At 35.9% G+C, this 9499-nt stretch overlaps 1 pseudogene; it reads left to right on the plus strand.

Moving 5' to 3' along the window:
- The first annotated feature begins 1570 nt into the window (after positions 1–1570).
- LOC120616438 (uncharacterized) lies at positions 1571–1689 on the plus strand (annotated as a pseudogene).
- Positions 1690–9499: the final 7810 nt, after the last annotated feature.

Raw genomic sequence — 9499 nt, forward strand, 5'->3', positions numbered from 1 at the left:
CTGAACACAGAGAAGAACTGCAAATCTTCATGGGAAAATGTCAGAGAACAGACCCAGCCCATCTAAAAATATCCTTGAGACTCCTGCCTAGGCTCAAAGTGCAACAGTGACCATCTTTATGCCTGAAAAATGTATTTTTTAATTTATTATTTTTAATTATGATTTTTGATACTCTATCCTCAAACTCCGAATAACATTTAGCTAAAGATATCAATCCAAATTGTATTCCCATTAGTGTCATAAATAGTAATATACTGTCACATATTTATAAGTATGTACCTATTATTTTTATTCTGCTTTTTTCATTCAATATTACTTCAAATACAAATGTCCATATATCAAAATAGTCATCTTTAATAGCCACAGGGCATTCCATTTCATTGACATGCAAGGTTTTGTTTAGCAACTCACCTCTTGCTGATGATTTAGTTGTTTCCAGCTTGTAATAGTTACAGTAGAACTCCCATTAACATTTACTTTCAAATTACTTTCTTGTTTTAAGGTTATAAATTAATTTAACTTGTCTTAAGATAATATCAGTTGAAATACTTTGAGCACATTTCATACTCTTATCTAATTTATACCCTGCTTACATCTAAAGAGATTCTACAGGGCTTATAATAAAAGGACATATACAATATATGGCAGTATGTTCATGGACACTGTTGGGCCTATTAAAGTAAAGATGTAGCTAGAAAGGCTTACGTGAGGGTAACAGACTCTAAATCACATGATTCATATTTTGAGATGGAATAATGATGATTATGAGTTCAGACTTCAGTTTCTTCTTGTGGTGGTACTTTTTTCTGCTCAAAGAGGAAAATTTCCATCCCTTAAAACAATACTTCCCCACTCTATCATTTAAAGCAACAGAATATGGTGGTGACTTGCTACCTGTATGAACTTGAACAAGCCACTGAAGCTCAGAGTTCCTTAGGTCCCTCATATATAAAATTAGGATAATAACTTTGCCTACAATATAGGGCTGTTATGAAAAGTAAATGAGTTCATATTTTAAGGCATTTAAAACAGTGCCTAGTACATAATATAAATATCATAGGTGTATTTGTGAAATAATAAAACAGTGAGTCCTCTACACATGCAAGACAAAGAATAAAGAGAAACAAGGAAAACACATTTAAAGCTGCAAGCATAGCTCTATTTGAAAATGCATGAATATTGTGGACACAAGATAAAAGAGCAAAAGATGATATAAACACTTTCTACACACACACACAGAAAAAAAAAAAGTAATTTTAAAGATTCCCTCGATATAATAATGAAGTTTGAGGCTTTGGAGTAGTAGGTGTTTAAAGGTGGAAGTAGTTTTAGGAGATTGACTTTGGAGTGGGGGGAGTGATTTTTTAAAAATCGTATGTAATAATTCTGTTCTAAAATAAGTGTATTTATTTGTTTTTGAAATCTCTACAATGCCCGAAATTCATCCAAAAAACATTCTTGTTCCAGATACAGGGCTTGGAGTTTCTAATCAAAGAGTTCCCAATTTTTCTAAGAAATATGGCTTCTCTTCCCTTGAAAAGAGATTTCTTCCCTTTAAAAAATCTGTTAAGTCTATGGCCATGCTACCCTGAACAAGCTCGATCCCATTTGATCTCAGAAGCTAAGTAGAGTCAGGCTTTATTAGTACTTGGATGGAGGACTGCCTAGGAAGACCAGGTGCTGTAGGCATAAAAATAAAAATAAAAATAAAATAAAAACAAGAGATTGTAAGTTGACAAGGTCCTTGAAATATTTGAGGTCAACCAAGGGTTGCCTCGCCTAAAAAATAAAAATTAAAAATTAAAAAAAATTAAAAATAAATAAAAAATAAAATATCTGTTAAACCTCTATCTCATGTCACCATTAAAATAAATGCCAGATGTATTAAAGATTAAAAGATGAGAAAAACTAGTTTATAATTAGTAGAAAATATATGTGCATGTTATATAATCTCAGTGTGGAAAAAATCCTCCCAAGCATAACCTCAAGGGCAGAAAATCCAAAGAAAAATTTTTATTTATTAACTAAACAAATATTTATAAATTCTGTTTAAAATGCCATAAATAAAATGTATGAAATAAAAAGACGAAACTTGAAAAAAAAAAATATTTGAGAAACATGGCAGAGTGAGAGACGTCCCCAAACCTCTCCTCTTGAAACAACAATAAGCTGAATATCTAAAACTCAACAAAAAACTGAAAACCAGCACATCTGAGCGTGGGATCTGCGCATAAGAGCTACCAAAGGTCAGAAGCCCAGGAGTCGAGTGGTAGACAGGGAGAAACAAAGAAGCTGTCTCTCACAGCCAGAGCTACCTGTAGGAAAAGGGGGAGGGGAGAAGGTATGCCAGGTTCCCTGAACAGTCCTGCCTGGGAGAGCTATTAGTGCCAGGCAGCCAGCAGCAGTACCCAATATTAGTGCAGAAAGCAGAGAAGTGGGGATAGCAGAGAAGCAGGAACGGCAGAGAAACAACAGTTGATTAATATCACCCATGGTTGCAAAACATGAGGTTGAGCCACAGCCCTCATCCCCCAACTCTGAGGGCCCCTCCCCATTTCTTCCAAGAACCAACATCGCGGAGCGCCAGATGAATCAGAGCAAACACTACCGAAACCATCACTAATAATGACAGGGACTGAAACTGAGGGTAGGAAGCGTGATTGAATATCTATAAGAAAAAAAAAAGCATTATTAAGGCTTTATATAAAGCAGGGATCGAAGAGGTTTAGATGCCACCTACTGGAAACCAAAAGAAATATGCCTTCTTTGCAACAGGCTAAAGAGAGACCTTTATATAATAAATCTTTCTGAAAAAAAAAAGCAGAATGCACTTCCATTAATACTCAGGTGGAGAAATAGTCCATTATACACCATGAATAACCAAGGTTACAAGGCATCTCAGAAAGAAAGAGAAAATTTTCCAGAAAATAAGCTTACAGACATAGAAATATGCTACTCAAATGATAGACAACTCAGGATGGTACTTCTGGAAAAACTCAGTGAGATCTGAAACAATTCATAAAAACAATTTCAGGAATTTGAAAAAACTATTAGATGAGCAGAATGAGTTCTTTAGAATGGATTTTGAAACCCTCAAAAAGAAAAGAATAGAACTTCTGGAGATGAAGAACACGCTGAAAGAGATAAAAAATGAAATAACAAGCTTGAGAAATAGAGTCGACCAAATGGAGGAAAGGATCAGTGATATCGAAGACAGAAATCTAGAAATAAATCAGAAGGAAGAAGAGAAACCAAAGAATGAAAAATAATGAAAGAGAAATACAAGAACTAGATGATACCGTCAGGAGAGGAAACATAAGAATAATAGGCATTCGCGAAAGGGGAGGAAAAGGAGGAGGAATTAGAAAACGTTTTCAGTAAAATAGTTGACGAGAATTTCCCAAAGTATGGAATGAGCTGGAGCTTAGAATTCAAGAAGTCAACAGAACACCCAATTATCTCAACCCAAAAAGGCCTTCAACAAGATACATTGTATTAAAATTATCAAAAATCAATAACAAAGGCAGAATTCTCAGTGCAGCTAAGAAAAAGAAGACAGTAACCTATAACGGAAAACCCATTAGATTATTGTGGGACTTCTCAGCAGAAATCTTACAAGCCATAAAGGAGTGGAGACAAATATTCAAAATATTAAATGACAGGAACTACCAGACAAGAATAATGTATCCAGCTAAGCTCTCCTTTAGATATGAAGGAGAAATAAAGACCCTTCCAGACATACAAAAATTGAGGAAACTCTCCACTATGAAGACTGCATGACAGGAAATACTGAAAGCAGTCAGCTCAACCTAAAAGAAAATGACAAAATAAATACATAATTAGGAGTAAGATGACTAGCAGGCAGATAGAAGCAAAGGAGGGCAACCCTTACTAAGAACAGGGCATTATAAGCTTAAATAATAAAAAGAGATTTTGCTATAGCAAGATAGTAATGATCATTCAGCATACATAGGGACAAACTGAGAAAACAATGACTGAAAAGGGGAGGATTCAAAGATCAAATTCGCAAAAGGGAATGGATATAAGGCACGCGCAGAAGATAATGGACGACCCTCATATATATATATATATATATATATATATATATATATATATATATATATATATATATATATCTAACTATAACTATACGTATTCATAATGGTAACCACACACCAAAGATTCAGAATTGAATTGTATAAGATAAAACAAGAAGGACCAGAGGGAAAAATCAAAAAAGTCAGCCAAAATAAAGAAAACAGAAACACAAGGACTAGGAAGCAATGGAAACACCGAGCTACCAGGAAGCAAAAGATAAAATGACTATATTTCAATAATCACCCTAAATGTAAATGGACTGCCCTCACCAGTAAAAAGGCACAGCGTTGCAGATTGGATCAAAAAACAAGACGCAACCATATGCTGACTGTAGGAGACACATCTCAGTTCCAAAGACAAATATAGACTCAAAGTGAAAGGGCGAAAACTAATATTTCAAGAAAATGGCATTCAGAGAAAAGTAGGAGTAGCAGAACTAATAGACATCAAAATAAATCGAATTCAAAATTTAAAAGGTAAAGAAAGATACTGAGAGACACTTCATAATGATAAAGGGAATCATGCACCAAGAAGACAAACATTTATTAATATCTATGTTCCCAATCAGGGAGCCCCGAAATATGGAAAGCAGTTAATAACAGAACTAAAGGGAGAAACAGACCAAAATACTATCGTAGTACGGGACCTAAATACCCCGTACTATCGGATATGGACAGACCATTCATACTATCGGATATGGACAGACCATTCAAACAGAAAATCAATAAGGAAATTACATCCTTAAATGACACATTACACCAACTGGACATAATTGACATTTACAGAGCCTTTCATCCCAAAATGGCTGCTTATACATTCTTCTCTAGTGCACATGGAACATTCTCAAGGATTGACCACATACTGGGACATAGAGATAGCCTTAACAAATATAAGAGGGTTAAACACATACCAACCATATTCTCTGATCATAATCAAAATGGCATGGTCCTGGCAGAAAAAACAGTCACACAGACCAGTGGAACAGAATCTAGAGACCAGAAGTAAACCCATGTTTATATGGTCAAATACTTTTCAACAGAAAAGCCAAAAACATACAGTGGAGAAAGGAAAGCCTCTTCAACAAATAGTGCTGGGAAAACTGGAAAGGCGCCTGCAAAAGAATGAAACTTGGCTGTTGGCTATCACCATACACCGAAATTAACTCAATATGGATTAATGACCTGAATATAAAACCTAAAAAAATTAAATGCATAGAAGAAAACATGGGAACTAAACTCAAGGACCTTGGACTTAAAGAGGATTTTATGAATTCGACCTCAAAGGCAAGGGAAACAAAAGCAAATAAATGAATGGGACTACATCAAACTACAAAGCTTCTGCCCAGCAAAAGGAACCGTCAACAAGGTAAAGAGATACCATCCGAATGGGAAAATATATTTGCAAGCAATGCCTCCAATAAGGGCCTAATATCCAAATTATACAGAGAGCTTATATAACTCAAAACAACAACAACAACAACAACAACAACAAATGATCCAATCAAAAAATGGATAGAGGACCTGAACAGACACTTCTCCCAAGAAGACATACCAATGGCCAACAAACATATGAAAGGATGCTCAACATCGCTAGCTATTAGGGAAAGGCAAATCAAAATCACAATGAGATTACATTTCACACCTGTTAGAATAGCTGCTATCAACAGGACAAGTGATAACAAATGTTGTAGAGGATATGGAAAAAAAGGAACCCTCATACACTACTGGTGGGACTGAAAATTAATACAGCCACTATGGAAAACAGTATGAAGGTTCCTCAAAAACTAAGAATTGATCTACCATATGATTCAGCAATCCCTCTACTGGGTATTTACCCCAAAGACTTGAAAACTCTTATCCAAAAAGATATTTGCACATCATATGATATCACTTATATGTGAGCTACAAACCTAAATGCAACAAACGAACAGAACAAACAAACAGAGACTCTGGCACATGGACAATAGACTAGTGGTTACCTGAGGGTAGAGGGGATGGGGGAGAGAGGTGGTAGATGGGGTAAATGGGGTCAAATATGTGGTGACAAGAAAGAAATCTATCTATGGGAGTTGAACACATAATGTAAATATATACCTTACTGTTAAAATGTATAGCTAAAACTTACCGGATTTTGTTATCCAATGTCACCATAAAAAATAAATTAAAAAAAAGAAAAAAAAGTATTTATAGTATGGTCCTCAAAGTGTTAATATCTTCACTATATAATGAGCTCATAAAAATCAATAATAAAAGCTACAATCTCAATTGAAAAATAAGCAAATTATATGAATAAGTATTTCACAAAAGAAGAAATGCATATGGGAAATAAATCTTACTCCAATAATCACAGAAATGTACATTAAAGCAGTGATAAAATGTAGTTTTTCTTGTATAAATTGGCAAATCTATTAAATGTCTCGTGAGAGTGGAAGTACCATGTACCTTCATAGCTTGCTGGTGATAGGAACCATCATTTCCGTAGGAAAAGAAATACAGGACAAGCAAAAGCCTTTAAAATGTACATATCTGTTGACCTAATAATTCAACTTCTAAGAAATTATGTTAAGTAAATTAGCAATGATATGCACAGGATATTCACTGATGAGTATATGTAATTTCAACAGCCATATGATGGAAGAATAGACACACTATTAAAGATTATATGACTGAAGAATGAGAAAATATACAAGATGGACTGCCAAATTAAAAAACGAAAAGATTAAAAACTAGTACGTATTAGGAGGATGGGACTTTCCCAGCCCCTACTTAAAACCATTCAGTGCTTTTTCATTCTTCTTAAAATGAAGTTTAAAACCCTTAATGTGCACAGTCTGTCTAGTCCTTGCCTTATATTCAGCCTCATCGCCCACCACATTCTTTCTTTCCTGCCACCTTAGCCTTCTTTTAAATCCCAGAATAAGAGTCAGCAAACTTTCTGTAAATGGACAGGTTGTAAATATTTCAGACTTTACAAGGGAGACATACAGTGTCGGTCAGAACTATTCAACTATGCAGTTGTAGCAGAAAAGCAACCATAGACAATATGTATATGAATGAATGTCCTGTGTTCCGATAAAACTCTGTTTATAGAAACAGGAAATGCTCTGGCAAGTCTAGTGTGCCCACTCCTGTTGTAGGACATCCCATATTTCTTGTAGTCACCGGACTTCTGCTTTTCCCACATGCTATCATCCCAGTTTGAAAGGATCTTCCCATTTCGCCCTTCCCTCTCCTCCTCACTACTCCATAACTCAAACCATCTTGGCCTAAGTCCTTCCTAATCATCTTTCAGGTTTCAATTTAAATGCCACTTCTTTGGGAAAGCCTTCTCTGATGTCTAGACCAAGGTTGATCTCCCTCTCCCATACACTCTCAAGGCACAGTGTGCCTTTTCTTCATGGTCTTTAATACAATGTGTAACTGCATATTTAATTTGTGATAATGAAAAAATCCACATTAGACTCTGAGATCCATGGAGCCAAGGACAGTGATCGTCTCCTTTACTATTATAACTCCAAAGCTTACAAGAAAGCCAAAAGTCCTTGTCTAGTAAATTCTTGCTGAATGAATGCATAAACAAATGAATGAATGAATGACATACACCAAATGACTATCTTTGGGTAGGAGGATTCTAGGTGATTTAGAGTTTTCTTCTTTGTGCTTAAATGTGTTTTCTGTTTTCCAAGTTGCACTCAAATTGCTTTTGTAATTATGAAAGATAAAAATAGAAAATACAAATTTTAAAAAGCATCATAAAAGCAATACATCAATACATGTGAAATGATGCCATAGGAATAAGACTGAGTAAATGCATGATCAAAATGGGTGGAGTTACTCTAGAAGGTCTCTTTGGAAGTGGTTTTCAAGCCAGGTCTTCAAATTGATGGTTGTATGTAAACTGGTAAAGGGGGGAAGGAGGGCACAGCAGGTTAGATGACTGGGATGTGCAAAGACATAAAGGTGGGAAATAACACTGTTACATGAAAATGGAAATGGAAAATTACAAACCTCAAAAATTCAGGAGAGACCTGAAACAAACAGCATAGAGGAGAGTTAACAGTTTCCATTGAACTTTTCCCCTCTTTTCTCTTTTTCATCTTGCTTTTGAAAGTGTACAAAATGGCAAAATCCCAAGAGTGACCCTGATGTGCTTTCTAAAGAATCCAAGATAGTTCACATTTCCAATCAAACTTAAATGCTCCAGTTTAGCTGGGGCTCCGTAGAGACATGTGGTCCCACATGGGTGACACATCAAATGAAATCCTTCACTAGAGAACACTAGTGATAATTCAGCTACTTTTATAAAGTGCACTGGAATCGCATTTTCTTAGATATTGTCTGCAGGCTCCTCGCAGTCCCTTGAATTTCAGCTCTTGCTCCTTATCTATCAAAAAGACTCACTCCCCAGGTAGGAATGTGCCAAACATTTTGATCTAGTAATTATCTGCACAACCACAAAACCAATATCATCAATTAGGGGAAAACAATTTCCTGTGGCAAATAGAGACAGCCTAATTGCTTAATCTGACAGATTATTAATGGTTCAAGCCAACCAAAAGCATAATGGATATAGATGACCACTGGCAGGTTGGACAGTTGACACATACAGTATTGCTGGAAATTACTTTCATCGAGGGTTGCAAATGACTGTCCAACTAAATTTCCCAGTCTACGTGAGTTTCATTAAACAGTTCTATCAATTTGATAAAGTGGCAAGCCAGAAAGTTAGCCTATTAACTATAGCTCTGGGGGAGGGAAGGCTAAGAGGGTAGAAGATATTTACAGTGTTTATGTTCCGAATCAATGTGAAAATAAATTTCCTCTGCAATATTATACTCTGAGTGTTGGGGACAGTTTTCTCCTCTCTCTATTTGAATGGTTTGGGAAACCAAGCCTAGACTGAGCCATTAGCTAGAAATGACTGTGATGCAGAGGGAACTGACAGTGGCATTGAGTTTAGTGTTCTAGGATATTCAGGGCCTGATTTATTACTCACTAAGCTCTTCTGAGAAAAAGTTAAATCTCAGCTTTCTCAGAAGAGCTGTAGGGATGGGCTAACCTGTTGACAGAAACTACCACTGTTCCAGATCCCAGTGGTCGGGGCTGAATGCAGCCCTGGGCCTCATTGGGTGAAAAAGACTTTGAAGAGGCATGGGGAACCCAGGAATCATTGCTGGGGTACCACAGAGGAAATAATTCACAGCACGTTGAGAGTTTCAACCTACATTCTTCCTTCTCATATGTTAATAAACCTCTTCCTTCTGATCAGTAAGAGCAGATAGCCAAGTCTTAAAGATTAAAATGGATTAGAGTTTTAAAAGAGAAATGGCTCTATTAAGCACAATAGAATAATAGAGGGAATAAGAACCAAAACAGCAAAAATAACAACAAAAAGGACTCCA

This window comes from Pteropus medius, unplaced genomic scaffold, assembly GCF_902729225.1.
Source record: "Pteropus medius unplaced genomic scaffold, Ma_sr-lr_union100, whole genome shotgun sequence".
NCBI lineage: Eukaryota > Metazoa > Chordata > Mammalia > Chiroptera > Pteropodidae > Pteropus > Pteropus medius.